The following is a 15659-nucleotide window of genomic DNA, read 5'->3' on the forward strand; positions in this document are numbered from 1 at the left end:
CAATACCCAGGAGGAAGGCCTCTGGTTTCTTAGGGAAAGTATACTTAAATACCTTTTTCAATTCATTATATATCATTTCCCAGAAGGCCTTCACTCTAGGGCACGTCCACCAGAGGTGAAAGAATGTTCCTTCATTTCCTTTACATTTCCAGCATTTGTTATCAGACAAATGGTATATTTTGGCAAGTTTAACTGGGGTCATGTACCATCTATATATCATTTTCATTACATTTTCCTTCAAAGCATTACATGCAGTGAAGTTCAACCCAGTGGTCCACAACCTTTCCCAGTCCTCAAACATAATGCTATACCCAATATCCTGTGCCCACTTTATCATAGCCGATTTAACCATTTCATCTTGTGTGTTCCATTTTAACAGCAAGTTATACATTCTTGAAAGTACCTTGGTCTTAGGTTCTAACAATTCTGTTTCCAATTTAGATTTCTCCACCTGGAACCCTAACTTTTTGTCATTTTTAAAGACTTCTTTAATCTGAGCGTAGTGTAGCCAGTCTCGCACTTTATCCTTCATTTTCTCCAAACTCTGCAATTTCCAATTGTCTCCATCTTTTTCTAGTATTTCCCCATATTTTGGCCATTTGGCCTCCATATTGGGTCTTTTTCGGGCCTTAGCTTCCAGAGGTGATAGCCACCTTGGAGTTTTATTTTCCAATAAGTCTTTATATTTTGTCCAGACATTAAACACTTCTTTTCTGACAATATGGTTCTTAAAGGCCTTATTGATCTTAACCTTGTCATACCATAAGTATGCATGCCAACCAAAAGCATTGTTGAAACCTTCCAGATCCAGTACGTCAGTGTCTTCTAGAAGTAGCCAGTCTTTTAGCCAGCAGAAAGCTGCGGCCTCATAGTACAACTTTAAGTCCGGCAGGGCAAAGCCCCCTCTTTCTTTCACATCAGTTAGTATCTTAAACTTAATTCTGGGCTTTTTGCCCTGCCAGACAAACTTAGATATATCTCTCTGCCACTTCCGGAAGCACTCCGTCTTGTCCACAATCTGTAGTGTTTGGAACAAAAACAACATTTTTGGCAATACATTCATCTTGATAGCAGCAATTCGGCCTAACAAAGAAAGTTTCAATTTTGTCCAACTGTCTAAGTCTCTCTTAATTTCTGACCAACATTTTTCATAATTGTCCTTAAATAGACTCAGATTTTTTGCTGTTATATTTACCCCTAGGTACTTTACTTTTTTAACCACATTTAATTCTGTCTTTCTCTGAAACCGTTCTGACTCTGTATCTGACAAATTTTTTCCCAATACCTTGGTTTTCTGTTTATTTAGTTTAAATCCCGCCACCCGACCAAAGTCTTGGATCAGTTGTAGGACTCTTTTCGTACTAGATTCTGGCTCCTGCAGGGTCAAAACTAGGTCATCTGCAAAAGCTTTGAGTTTATATTGTTTCGCTCCGACCTGAATTCCTTCCACCAACCGGTCCCCTCTAATCATATTCAGGAGCACTTCCAGAACCGAAATAAATAGCAAAGGGGAAATAGGACAAGTACATATTTCCTTGTTGAATCTGCTGGACTTGTTGGTGGCTTTCAGTGCTCTAGGCCAGTGTTCAACATCCTGGGGCCTTCTAGTTGTTGTGCTGTGCTGGTTGGGGCTGATGGGAGTTGTACTGTAAAACATCTAGAAAGCCCCTGGTTGTCAATGACTGCTCTAGACCATGACATTCTTTGGATAGCATTGGGTATCTGGCAGATATCTTGCAAACTTCATTCCAATGGGGTTGCTCTTTTCTATCTGACAGGGTTTAGAAGGTGGCCATTGGAGAGGCAATATCAGCTCCCTAGGCTCATGTTTCCACTAATATTGTTCAACATCCTCATGGAGCTGTGAATGGAGATTATTCATAGCTTTAGAGTTGGGTGTCATCAAGCACACATGCACAAAGAGAGATGGAGATAAGGAGAGGAATGTTTATACACCCCACAAATTGATGTTGCTATGGGAATAGGATGGCTCTCCTGCACCCAGCTGCTTGGGTTGCATACACAGTTCTGCCTCCTTCATCCCCAGATACATGAAATGTTGTGGACATGCCGCTTTATTTTTGGATCTCTCTAATCAGTAAAGGTCTTACTCTCTGACCCTTCACATCAGATGTCAGCTAGTACTGATCAGGTTATCAACAGAGGAGGAAGATCAGCAGGTGCTCATTGACGGCAACAACATGCAACAATTAATGACCAAAGAGGTCACTGATGAGGCCAAATCGGTCTGCGCACTGATGCTAATAATTTAAGAACATAAGAAGAGCCTGCTGGATCAGACCGAAGGCCCATTAGGTCTACTATCCTATTCTCCCCACCTGCAGTTCTCAGGACTGGGTATTCTAAAGCATGCTGCCTCCGTCAGCGGAGAGCACAGCCAGTATGGCCACTAGTTTTCAATAGCCTTACTCTCTATGAATTGCTCTTATTTTGGGGTGGGAGCTATGTGCTGTGCGTATTCTATTCTCTCCATTCCACTAGTTACCTGCTGTCCCTACCTATTGTATCAATGCTGTCCTCTAAGTCCAATCACTCCAGCTCACTAGGCTTCTAGCATTAGCATGTAAACACTTAAAGTGTTGCTGTCCAAATGTCTTTGGCATGTGTATTTTAGCCTATGGTGCTTTGGCCGCTCTGAATTGCTATATCATGTAACCTTGTGCTCTCATTCCCTAGTTCTACTCACTCCACCAATTTAAATTATTTTTATTTTATTTTCACCACCATCTTCATCTCAGGAGAAAGAACTGTTCCAAACTGGACCCTCCTCGGCTCCTGTCAGCTTTCCCTCTGCAATCTGTTTAAAGCTGCTCTTCCACCTTTTTCTTTTCTTTTATTCATCAGTCATCTAGCTCCATTTTGCTTTAAGACTTCTGTCCAGCAGGCAGATTAGCTGTATGCATGATGAGCTGTGTAATACACTAAAATGCCCACAAACCCCAATGTATTTCTAGCAGCTTATCTATTTTTATTTGCGTTCTTGTATTTTGGATGATGGGAGACACAAACTTTACTTAACTCTCCTGAGGCACTGAAGCAATTGGTGTCTGCCTTTTTCTGTGCCTGGGACTTCTTATTTTTTGAAGCATCATCCTTTTTACATACAATGGCTATTTTGATAGCTGCCAACACACACTTGCTCCTTTATCACTTGACAGCTGCCTATCCTGATGCTACACATGTTCAGAGAGAAAAATTGTTATCCATGGATGAGAGAGTTTGGTTGTTGCTGAGTTTAGTAGCTTCGAAATTCTGGCTTCCCTCCTGTTGTCACCCCCACTTCCTTGTTTCCTCTTTGACCCATTTATGTGATTTTTGTGTGGCCCTGGTACATTTTTAACTGGGTGCAGTTTCCTCCTAGAAGAAAGATAAGAGCTTTCCCCATATTTTCCACCAACTCCCACAGAAAATCACAATGTTCAGAGCCTCCTCAGCTCACTTTTCAGCCAATTTACAGGGACCTAATTCTTGCCTAGTCTTTGCGAGATTTCATCATGGAACAATGGGGCTTTCCTTTGTCAGTACCTGCTGTAGGAAAAGCGGAAAACTCTCCCATAGAATTTTTGCATTTTGGGGACTAATAACCCTTTCCTTTGCATCTGATTGGAGCCTGAATACTGAGCCTCATATTCAGATCACTCACCCAGCTGTCTCTCTCAGCTTCCAGGGATTGACTTTGTTGGCAGGGCCCCTCCTGGACCAGAACATGCATTTCTGCACTATAGAGATGCAGTGCTCATGGAATGAGAGTAGATTTGAACATAAGCTCCAGGAGGGTACATGATATCATACAATATGCTTTCCTTGCTGCTGAAATACCTTTCCAACAGCTGCCTTCCAACGCTGGCTTGCACTTTAATTACCTTGAAAATTGGCTGCTTCCACAAACTCTTAGAATATGCTCTCTGTGTTGCACAGGGCATTTTACAAGAACTAAGGACCAATGCAAAGTCATAAATAAGCATCTCCAGAAAAGATGCTCTCTGTGGCTTGGCATTATAGGAAGCTGCCTAGTCAGACCATTGGTCCATCTAGTTCAGTATTGTAACACTGTAATGCATGGCAGTAGCTTTCCAGGGTGTCAGACTGATGTTCTTCACACCCTTAAGTGGAGATCACAGGTATCAAACCTGGGTCCTTCTGTATGCTCTACTGTTGAGCCACACCCCCCACTGGTCAAATTTCTACCACCACAAACTCCCTCTGCAAGCACTCTCAGTGTGATGGTGGAGGGAACATGTTCTGTAAGAAAACCAAGCCTGAAGGCATGTAAATCATATTCATTTTGAAAAATTATTATGTTACATTATGTTAATTACATACAAATGTGTGCTCATTCTTATAGCACCCAGCTAAGATGACGATATGTTGAAGATGCAAATATTTCATATTCAATCCTCAGGTGAAAAAAGTGAAAATTCAAAATTATATTCTCAACAAATGAAACACACAAGTTATTTTTATAGAAGGATAGCTCTTAACTTTGCCAGCATGAACCTTCTTTGTTCTAATATCACTTTTTAAAAAATGACATCATAGCACTATAATTTTAAGTTTCTTTTCTTTACATAACAGGATTGACATTTGTTTTCAATACTTTGCATAACGTGCAAAACATGTTGTAGTTATCATACACACTATTACCGTATTTTTTGCTCTATAAGACTCACTTTTTCCCTCCTAAAAAGTAAGGGAAAATGTGTGTGCATCTTATAGAGTGAATGCAGGCTGCACAGCTATCACAGAAGCCAGAACAGCAAGAGGGATTGCTGATTTCACTGTGCAGCGATCCCTCTTGCTGTTCTGGCTTCCTAGATTCAGAACATTTTTTTTCTTGTTTTCCTCCTCCAAAAATTAGGTGCGTCTTGTGGTCTGGTGCATCTTATAGAGCGAAAAATATGGTAATTCCAGAGATTGAATGGCACTTGCTTACTATAGATTGAAAAGAAAACAATGGTTCAAAAAATGTATCTGAGGAGCCTTGTGAAGGTTGGCACTTCAAAATTTGACTGACACTGGTCAGATTCACCAGCTGTGATAAAAATTAAACCCATAGGCCGAGAAGTGATCTAATCCTAAAAAACGAAACAATTTTATTGCATGTTGCTTAGAATACAGTGCAGCTAATGAAGCCATTTGCTAGGCAAAAGTGCTGATGGCTTCTGTATGGCAGGAAGGAAAAAGTGGCAGTGGTGGTGGGCAGGAGGTAATTATCACCTTTACCTTTGGGCACCAGGATGATGCAGTCAGCACTATACAAAGACATGGGGGCTGGTTAGATGGTCACTCCTGCTGACATTAGCAACCTGAGCTGATGCTAGAATGGCTTACCAGACAACACAACACATCCACTATGGATGTGTTGGAGGAACTGGGTGGAGGAAGGAATTAATTTCCTTCATGAGCAAATGATATAAGCCAACAGGTGCATGATCAGCCAAGGCAGTTGCTATGGCAGTGTTCCAGTGCTGGCTATATAAGTGATTAAGGCACATCTGCTAATTGTCAGGGTGTCAGGGTCAGTCAGTGAGTAAGTTGTAGTCTGTGTTATGTCCTAAATTGCTGCAGTAACAGGAATACTTTCTATTTGTATATATCTGTATCTGCAAAAGCCTACAAACTGTATCTATGTATCACTGTCCAGCACCGTCATGCTGAAGCCTTATCTTCTGCAGCAGTAAACTGTTTTGGACCTTATGCTGCCTTTGCATGGAATTGGGGGACAACATCTGCTATGTGGGTATCTTACCTCAGATTCCCATCAAGATGGATGAATCTGTCAGTTTCAGTTCTTTGGGTTTCTCGTTCGTCCAATCTTAAATTCTTCACATTTCTGCAGCGATTTGTGAAATCCTCGTGAAAAACTACAGCCTATTAGTACAAATTTCTCCTAACGAACATGTTTTTGTATATAGTTTTGACTAACATACACATTTTGCAGGCAATTTCCCATAATATAATGTATTTTTTATATCTTATTTCCACTAACAGATGTGTTTTAAGAGCATTTCCGCAATATGCATCACAAATTTCAGAGAAGTGTGAAGTTTGAAGGATAGCTGTGTTTCAGTTTGAGTACTGGTTTGAGAAGTATGAATTAGGCAGTTTATCAGTGAATAACAGACACCACTGTTTTCCTCTCAGGTTTCCTAGACTGAGGGCAAGTTAGCGTTGTCCTCTCTCTCTCATTTGGCTTCATGACCATGCTACATGATAACAACCCCCTCCAAACAAAAACCAGGAAAAGTTCAAGTAAGAACTTTCGTTCAATCTATTCATTTACTCTGCATTATCTTGTTCTGACCTGGCTACTGAAGCTGAGTGTGTTAGTAAATGGATTGTTAAGGTTTTCCTTTGTTCAAGCTTAAGGATGTCTAATGGAATGTTCAATGACACAGTGGATCCAATTGTATTTACCATAAAGGATCTGAACCTCAAACTCATTCAACAAGATTTTCTATCTAGGTTTATTATTTGCAGGGAGATGACATTTTGCATTTTTGGGGGGCGGGGGTGAGGGAGAGATGGCATTTTGTAATTTAAGGCATCAGTTTAGCCATAGTCTCTCTGTGTGTGTCACTTGACCTTTTTAAAAATAATGTCTTCAACCTTTTTTTTTTTTGTTAGAGACATGAAAACTGAATAGTCTGATAATACATTAGCATACTATTTAAAATGTAGCTCACGGATGCAAATTCCAATACAAGATGTTTGCACCATCCCGATCTATGTCTGCTGTTGCATCTGTACCATATATAAATAATAAGAACAGCAAAAACCCTCAAGGGTAGATCATCTAGCAAAAGCTTTCAGGGATTGTGCAAGTCTGAAGTGGTGAGCTGTGGTATACAATTCATAAAGTATTAAGGATGGGGTAGGGCTGTAGGTCAATGGCAGAAAATGATTTGCATTTTAATACTCCCATCTCCAGTATCTCAAAAGGCCTAGGGAAAAGTCCCGTCTGAAATCCAGAAGAGCAATTGCCAGATGGACCAATGGTCTGACTCCATATATAAGGCAGTTTCTTATGTTCCTAAAATAAACCTAACATGAGAAGAGGTGTCTTTGAACACATCACTCAGTTTATTTATGCACTTATAATGTTGCCCAATATGAGATGGGTGAACTTCAACCATTTTCAGACAAACTGTGAGAAACTGGTTTCAAGTGGAAAGGCTTTATTTATTATTATTACAGAAGTAGGGCTTGTTAAGTAGAGTCATGTGCTATGGAGCAGCTCAAAACGAGCATAAATTAATCTGGGTCATTCAAAGTTTGCAAGGCAAGGTGAAGATCTGACATGTAAAAGGACTGAGTTATTGCATAATAGATTGGATGTCTTGGATTGAATAAAGACCTGAATTTGATATGTGGGAAAGGGGAACAGGAAGAAGTACATCTTAAAGCTTTTGAACACAAAGAAAAATGTCTTAGACTTGATCCAGTTCCTGACCTTCAGAATGCACATTGGCAAATTATTTTCCTTTAACTTTATATCCTACCTTTTGGCCAAATTGGCCACCAAAGTGGCTACTAACACACTTTTTAAATCTATATTCTGTTCCCAAAGTTTCAAAATAACAGAGCCTGGAAGGTTTGGTAGTAGCCCATTTCTGTACATTTCTTTCCTCTAAGACAGGGATGGGGAACTTGTGGTCAGACGTTACTGGATTACAACTCCTGTAATTCCTGATCATTGGCCATGCTGGCTGAGGCTGATGGGAATCCAACAACATCTAGAGGTTTCCCTTCTCTGCTCTTCAAGTTTATAAAATCTTCTCCTGAGATTTCTCTAGAAGTGATACAAGGCTTTTTAACTGGATTGTGATCTGGTTACTGGTGCCCCATAGCTTGGCAGGTTTATGGTCATGGGTCATATGTAGTATGTTATTTAAGTATTGCAGTTTTCCAGCTATTTGATAAAATCTGTTTCTATGGCTACAGACCTGAAATGTGAGGCTATTTTAACTGAATGTAGTTTATATTTCACATCTGCTTTTTAAACACACTTTAAGCCCTTAGGATAGAATGCCATGTAGTACTGAATAGATGTGTGAGCAGTGGAAAGAGCCGAAGAGAGACCATAAATTCCAGCTTACCGTCATGAGCAGGAGTTTTAGTTTCAAGCAATAGATTGGAGAATCACAGGGCAGGGATGGGGAACCTGTGGCCCTCCAGGTGTTATTGATTGCGTGGCGATTCCCGCCCCCTCCCACAGATGGAATAAATAAAGACACTGGACTCCAGAATTTAGGTTAATGGGCGAAAAATGGCCACAACTTTATTGATTACAGGTAACAGCAGTATTGGCTTTAGGCATTGGCCCTATCCGACTAACTGGCATAGAACGGGGAAGGGTTAAGCACCAACAGGGGGAGCCCCCGAGATGCACATCCCTAGGCGCTCCGTGAGGGGTTACCGCTCAGGAGCGCACTTTAGGCCCTAGACTCCATAGGTTTCGGATGAGGCGACGCCCCCCAGAGTCCTTTAACGAACTACCCTTCAATATTTGGGGGAGGTGATGGCGCTCCTCCCCCCAACTCATTTGCATAATAATACCCCTGCTGGCTGTAAGAGAGAAAAGGGGCGAGCACGGGCTGCCCCAACCTTAAATGAACCCTACTAAGCCTGCCCCCGCTGCCAGCCGATTGGCTGGCTTGGTGAATAATGAATACTAATGATTCCCGGGATTTCCCAAGTCCCGCGGGGCTGCAGCCAGCCCCGCGAGGATGTAGGTGGGGTGTGAGCCCGCAACCCCCTTCCTTATGTCGGGAGTGGCTTTGTGTTTGCTGGGGATAATGGGAACTGGAATCCATCAACATCTGGAAGGCCACATACTCCTCATTCTTGTCATAGAGTCCATATTTCTGTTTAAGTGTTATACTTGAAAAGGAATGCTGACATGAGATGGGGAGATATGATCACATGTGGAGGTTCAACCCCCAACATCCCCAACAGAAGGAAGCCTCATTGGCTCCACCTACAACGGAAAGTCTAGATCACAGAATCATAGAATTGTAGAGTCATCTAGTCCAACCCCTTGCAGTGCAGGAAATTCAGCTGAAGCTTTCATGGGCAGATGGCCTTCTAACCTCTTATGACTGGGCTTCGAAGAACATTCAAAAGAACATACTTAGAAGCTTCCTTATGTTGACACAGTGTTCCTCATTACAGTGAAGTTTCAAAGTGCATCCAGCCGAATGTGCTTGGAAGCCCCCTTCAGAGTCTCCTGCACAGTGTGTGAACATCGGGGTGGAGCAAGTGGGGATATGGAACCTGGTGTAGTGTATGTGCACACAACTCCACAACACCTACCTGTTTTGGAACTCCCTGTTCAGACATAACTGCGGAACAGAGGTCTTGTGAGCAATTGTAAATTTGATGATGTTTCCTTGCTAAAGAGTGTATGAATTCTGAGACACCCCCCTAGAAGCAAATGAGTTGTTTTTGTTTAATTTCTCTTTCCTTCTGGTTGGTAGCTTTTGTTTTTGTTCAGCAGAGCTAGGTGTGCCCTTGTTGTGGCCGAATATGGTTAGTCACTTCATATATAAGACTGTCGGTGGAATTATTGCGGCACATTTGGCTGAGGAATTCTGAAGGCGTTTGGTTGCTCCCTGTGAAACAGCTTCTTAAAGAATATATGTCTGGCTCCAAATAACATAGATACCTTCGCTTGGTTTGTGCGGGAATTATGGAAAATATCACCTAGGTTGGGCTGTGTGAAAATAAAGCATTTTTTTGTAGCAGAGGCTTTTTTTTTTAAGGAAGTCTTAGTCTGCTTAATAAAGGAACGGTTCAGTGTTATGCAGTGCGCATATTTCATGGAAAAATGGGTTTGCTATCAAGACTCAGTGAAGTAGAAGCAAACACATGAAGGACTGAGTCCCAAATGAACTGAGTTGGTATCAGGGCAGATGTTAAGGTCTTTAGTATTCATTTTTGCTAAAAGGAACAAATTTCATTCTGAGGGCTGCAGAAAATGAGCTGGGTGCTTAGGTGTCTCAAATATAGGCAGATTTCTTTCCACTTAACCAGTAGTGACCATGGCAGGTCAATACTTATGTGAAGAAGATAGAGGGGTAAGGTGAAGGGCAGGTAATAAATTGTAACAGTGATAATGCCAATGTATAAGATTCTCCATATAATTATGCATATGCAAAAATCAACAAATGTCTTCTCTTTGGTGTTTCATTTCCTGATTTTTATGGACTATCCAAAGACTCAATTTTTGAAGAATTCCAGTTGTGTATCACCTTCACATAGAATGGTGGTTATAGCAAAAAAAAAAAAAGGTTTTGTAATGTTTCTTATAGTTGCAGTGCATAATGGGTTTGGTGATCAGCTTCTGAAATCCCCATAGATGTACATTCTGGATTTGTTTATACACAAGAAATTGCATGATTCATGTAGAAATCTGAAATCTTAATCCTGACCTTCCTCTAAAATCTAGAGCATAAAGTCCTCTAGGATTTTGAATCCAAATTGGGGTGAGGGGAGAGAGAAGCTTCCTTTAAAAATGGGAGCATTTCTCTCTTTGCAGAGGAAGCAGTCGGGTGAAAAGAAAGAAAGCCCCATGAATCCAAGTAATCCAAACAATTTTACTTGCATAAGGAAAAATACTCCTTTTTAGGAGCATGTATTCCTCTGTACGAGGGAACGGGCGGCACTGTGGGTTAAACCCATAGAAGGTCGGCGGTTCGAATCCCTGCGATGGGGTGAGCTCCCGTTGCTTGGTCCCTGCTCCTGCCAACCTAGCAGTTCAAAAGCACGTCAAAGTACAAGTAGATAAATAGGTACCGCTCCAGCGAGAAGGTAAACGGTGTTTCTGTGCGCTGCTCTTGTTCGCCAGAAGTGGCTTAGTCATGCTGGCCACATGACCCAGAAGCTGTACGCTGGCTCCCTCAGCCAATAAAGCGAGATGAGCACCGCAACCCCAGAGTCAGCCACGACTGGACCTAATGCTCAGGGGTCCCTTTACCTTTATACCTCTGTAGAAACATCTGCTCACCTGGACCTTCTTCCACCACGATGCAGCTGCTTGGTAGGTCCCTCCTTCTTGCATTTTCTCCTCCTTTTCACCACACCTGCCTATCCTTCCTATGTGCTACCCCAAGGCAGCCCTAGATTGCTCTGGGCCATGCAGCCTGACCTTTGATGACCAGGAGCTATCTCAACCCTACTTGACCAAGGCCTGAGTTTCTCCAAATCAGCCCGATTCCATTTGGAACTCGTTGGAATCCACTGCACAGCTCTAACAGATAGGTAGTTTTGTAGCTTCTTCACTGAGCTGATTTCCCATGGAAAAAAACAACCTACAATGTGGGCGAAAAATATAAATGCCTGGTCATATGTTCAGTGATTATGCAAAATGTGCCTTTATTGTGCCCATCCTTCTGTTTTCCAGCTTCTCTGCTTGCTGAATCTATGTCGGGGTATGAAAATCTGTGATGCATTGAATTAACAGGAGGCGGCGTAAAGCATGTTGAAATTTATAGGAAAATAAAACAGCGCAAGGGAAATTAATTTTACAGGTTGTGTATTCCTTCATGTTGCTTTCGGTAAATGCTTGCTATTGTGCATATATATAAAGGTAAAGGTAAAGGTACCCCTGCCCGTACGGGCCAGTCTTGCCAGACTCTAGGGTTGTGCGCTCATCTCACTCTATAGGCCGGGAGCCAACACTGTCCGCAGACACTTCCGGGTCACGTGGCCAGTGTGACGAAGCTGCTCTGGTGAACTGGCACCAGAGCAGCACACAGAAACGCCGTTTACCTTCCCGCTGGTAAGCGGTCCCTATTTATCTACTTGCACCCAGGGGTGCTTTTGAACTGCTAGGTTGGCAGGCGCTGGGACTGAACGACGGGAGCGCACCCCGCCGTGGGGATTCGAACTGCCGACCATGCGATCGGCAAGTCCTAGGCGCTGAGGTTTTACCCACAGCGCCACCCGCATCCCTGTGCATATATATATATATGTGTGTGTGTGTGTATATGTATGTAGCTTTCAGGTGATAGTGCTGGAAAACCACAACTCCTGGACTTCTAGCAAACTATAGAATCTGTATCTGGCTAGGCTTTAGAAGCCTTCTTGATCACAGAATTTCTGCTCTAGATATAACACATCTTTCTGGAGGCAAAGGATTGCCAAGTCCATCCCTAATGGAGAATAATGAGCAGAGCAATCAAAACCCAATGAAATGACAGATCTGAACACAGCAGAGTGCAAAAGGAAGTCAGGCGGCATCCTCTGATAAGTGCGTCATGAGAGACTATCAAAAGGAAAGGTAAGAAAATAAAAGCCTCCTATTCTGTGATAAAGCTTGCTTGAAGCAGAAATGTCAGAGGCTGTTGCTTTTTTAACCACTTGTTCCTCTTGCCTTTATCTCAATTCACGTTGGGTGAATGAGGGTTATTTGTTTTCCCCCCTCTATAGTCTTTTCCTGCCTTATCAAAGACTGCTAGTTGCTTTCACTTGGGCACGCGCTCGCTGGGAAGCCACATTTAGTAATGTAAATGTATTTTCTTCCCCTGAAGCAGCAGCAACGAAAGAATTGCACCACTTTGCTTGTCTCTGCCTCAAATGAACATGAGAGTGGAACAGAGGAAGGTTGACTGACAGCGACAGCAAGAGAAGACTCCAGGGGATGGAGCTTTTGGGTGAAGGTTGCAGAATGCTCTATCTAGCCCTTGCATTGTTCTCTGTTGATGTAGCATATGCAACCAAGTGCAGAATGGAAAGTGAGTAGCAGCCCTCGGCCACAGACTCTCTGGGTACATTCAGATAAACGGCTCTTCTTCAGTGTGCATTGATCCCCCCCCCCCAGTCTCTTTGCATTGGGAAACAAGTGTTTATATACTGTATAGCGGACATATGAAGAATGGGAAGTTCTTTACTTTCTGAAATTTTATTTTTCTCTCGCTCTTTTAACCTCTTTTCTACTCTTTTTTCTTTATTTCCCTCTTTTTCTTTTCCTACTCCTTTTTTCCTTAAAGTTTTAGTTCAAGATTTAAAAAGGGGAAAAGATATTTGATATTAAGCTTTGTATCCCCCCCTATATTCCCTAATAAAACATTATTATTATTATTATTATTATTATTATTATTTAAAAGGAAAACAATTGGGCCTACCTTGTCTTATGGACTACCCAGTTTCACTGCATCTCCAATCAATGCTCATTGGACAGCTTTTCACAGCTCGACTTACCTTAGATTTTATAGGAAGAACTGACTCCACCTGATTCTCAAAATGCAGCAATTGCAAACAGCCAATGTACTCTATAAACTGCCTCTCAGGCCATAGGATCCCAGTGAAGTGCACACACAGAATAGGGACCTTTCACTTAATGAAGTTTCAGCAGTTTCTCTCCTGTGTCTGAGCTTTGTCTTTCTCTAACACTTTTTAGCTCCTCTTTATCTGCATTATTTCAACTCCCCCTCTCAACCTCATGGCTAGTCAGAAGGGGCAGACAGTTCTGGGTAAGACTCCAGTGCCCTGTTTTTTAAAAAAAAATTCTCCCCATCTTCTGTTTGTGTTTAGGTTTCATTTCCCCCCTTATAAACTGAACATTTGATTTTTCAGTGAACTTTGCTGCTTAGAAGAACTGGGATGTCGCAAGGGAGGTGCGGTCCACCCTGGGTGTCATGCCAAGGGGTAAGGGGTGGTGACAAAATACCCCTGGGTGGATTGCCGTGGTGGCGCTCGCACTCCCGGCAGGTGGAGTTCTGTGATTGTCACGATCATTGTCATGAAATCCTGCCCACTAATTGCATAAATACGCCTGTTGATCAGTATGGCACCCCCTGGCGGGCAACGTTTTGCATCCAACCCTCCTTAAAAAAAAACCTCAACAACTCACACCGGGTACCACCTGACCTTGTTACGCCTCTGAGGAACAACCTCTTCAAAAGACAGAAGGGATTAATTTTATAAGAAAGAACAGAGCATCAAAACAGTGATCCTCACTCACCGTGCTAGACCCCTGGCAAAAGGTGGCACATCAGAGGAGCCATGTTCTGTGCCTTCCATGGGCCACACCCGGCAAAGGGGTTGAAGGCAGCACCAACTGGAAGCAAGGATTTATTTCAGAAATCTCATAGATATCTCATTGAATCATAGAATTAGAAAGGATCTTGAGGATCATCTAGTCCAACCCCCTGCAGTGCAGGAATGTGGAGTTGTCCCTCACGAGGATCTAACCTGCAACCTTGGTCTTGTCAGCAACACACACTAAATTCTATCTTGTTTAATAAAGTAGCTGTCAGGGAACTGCCATCGGAGAGTCAGGTGGTGGAAGGGCTCCAGGAGGCTAGGAGACCCTCAGATGCTGAGGAAGGAACCAGCAGGGGGAGAGAGAGAGTTCCTGCAGAAACTCAGTCGGAGGGAGGGCTCCAAGATACTTCCAGTGAGAACAGCGGAGAAGTCTCAGGACCTCCGTTGGGGACGCCTACTCCGTGCAGGAAACTGTCACGCAGAGAATCCAGAAGGAGAGTTTCCGTTAAGGAACTCTTATGTTGGCGTAAATTCCGGAAGCGCCCACTGACGGATTCTGCCAGCGATTGAGGTAGCCATGCACCCATGGCTCCGTGGTCTGGGAGAGTTTTAGAAACTGATTGCATGAGTTGAGAACTCAACCATTTACGCACAAGCAGCCCCTTAACCCATAACAGCAATCTGTCAGTCCTTGACGCTGCGTGTGCGAAAGAGAGGCATCATGAGCAACCCAACTGGAGACGGAGCAGCAGGAGGAGCTGGAGCGGGACCAACTCTGGAGGAGAGAAACAGAGCGTTGGAACACCAGCTGGCACTGCTAACGGCGCGTCTCGAGGAGAGGAGAGCTCAGGATGCACAGGGGAAGCCCACCCCCATCGCAAGGAAGGTACCGGGGTTGGTACAGAAATTCGGGGGGACCCAAGAAGCTACCAAGCCTTTAAGACAGAAATGCAGTACGCCCTGAACCTGCAGTTTGATGATTTTGCCGATGAGGAATCGAGAGTGGCTTTTGTGATTGGGCATCTCGAGGGAGGAGCTAGAGAATGGGTGAGGCCCCTGATGGCATCGAACAATGATGCCCTAAAAGACTTGAGGAAATTCTTTATCGCGATGGACTTGATGTTTTCCAGCCAGATTGAACAGGGAGCGGTACGGAGACAGTTAATGGCTTGCAAACAGGGGAATCAGTCCGTCCGAGAATATTGGACACAGTTTACCATGCTCATACATAAATTGGGGTGGGACCTGTCTTCTGACCCAATTCAAATGCTGTTTGAAGAAGGGCTAGCCCCGGCAGTGAAAGATGAACTTTCTCGCGCGCCCCGTCCGGAGTCCATGGATCAGCTGACCAAATCGGCGCTTGCGATTGGAGCGCGCCAAGAGGCAAGGGCTCTGGAGAAGCGGGAAGGGAGAGGAGAGCGTTGGAGTGATTTCCGCATTCCTGAGATGCCGGAGCAACCTTCCCCGCCAGTGGAACCAATGGAGATTGGGACTGCGCGCGCGCGCGCGCGGAATTTCAAACGTCAACGAAGGGCAGAAGAAGGAGGGGAAGAGTGCCAAAAAATGCTTCCTCTGTCAACAGCCAGGACATTTTGCCAGAGTGTGCCCACAAAGGAAGGGATGGCAAGGAATGGTGGGGGCTGTTGAGA

General features: G+C 43.4%; 1 long non-coding RNA gene across 1 annotated transcript; it reads left to right on the forward strand.

Moving 5' to 3' along the window:
- Nucleotides 1-6206: 6206 nt before the first annotated feature.
- LOC307215224 lies at nucleotides 6207-12753 on the forward strand. The gene is made up of 3 exons (XR_013838402.1): nucleotides 6207-6273; nucleotides 12133-12304; nucleotides 12555-12753. It is a non-coding gene; the product is annotated as an uncharacterized lncRNA (long non-coding RNA).
- Nucleotides 12754-15659: the final 2906 nt, after the last annotated feature.

Source organism: Podarcis cretensis (genome assembly GCF_951804945.1).
Source record: "Podarcis cretensis genome assembly, chromosome: 4".
Taxonomy (NCBI): domain Eukaryota; kingdom Metazoa; phylum Chordata; class Lepidosauria; order Squamata; family Lacertidae; genus Podarcis; species Podarcis cretensis.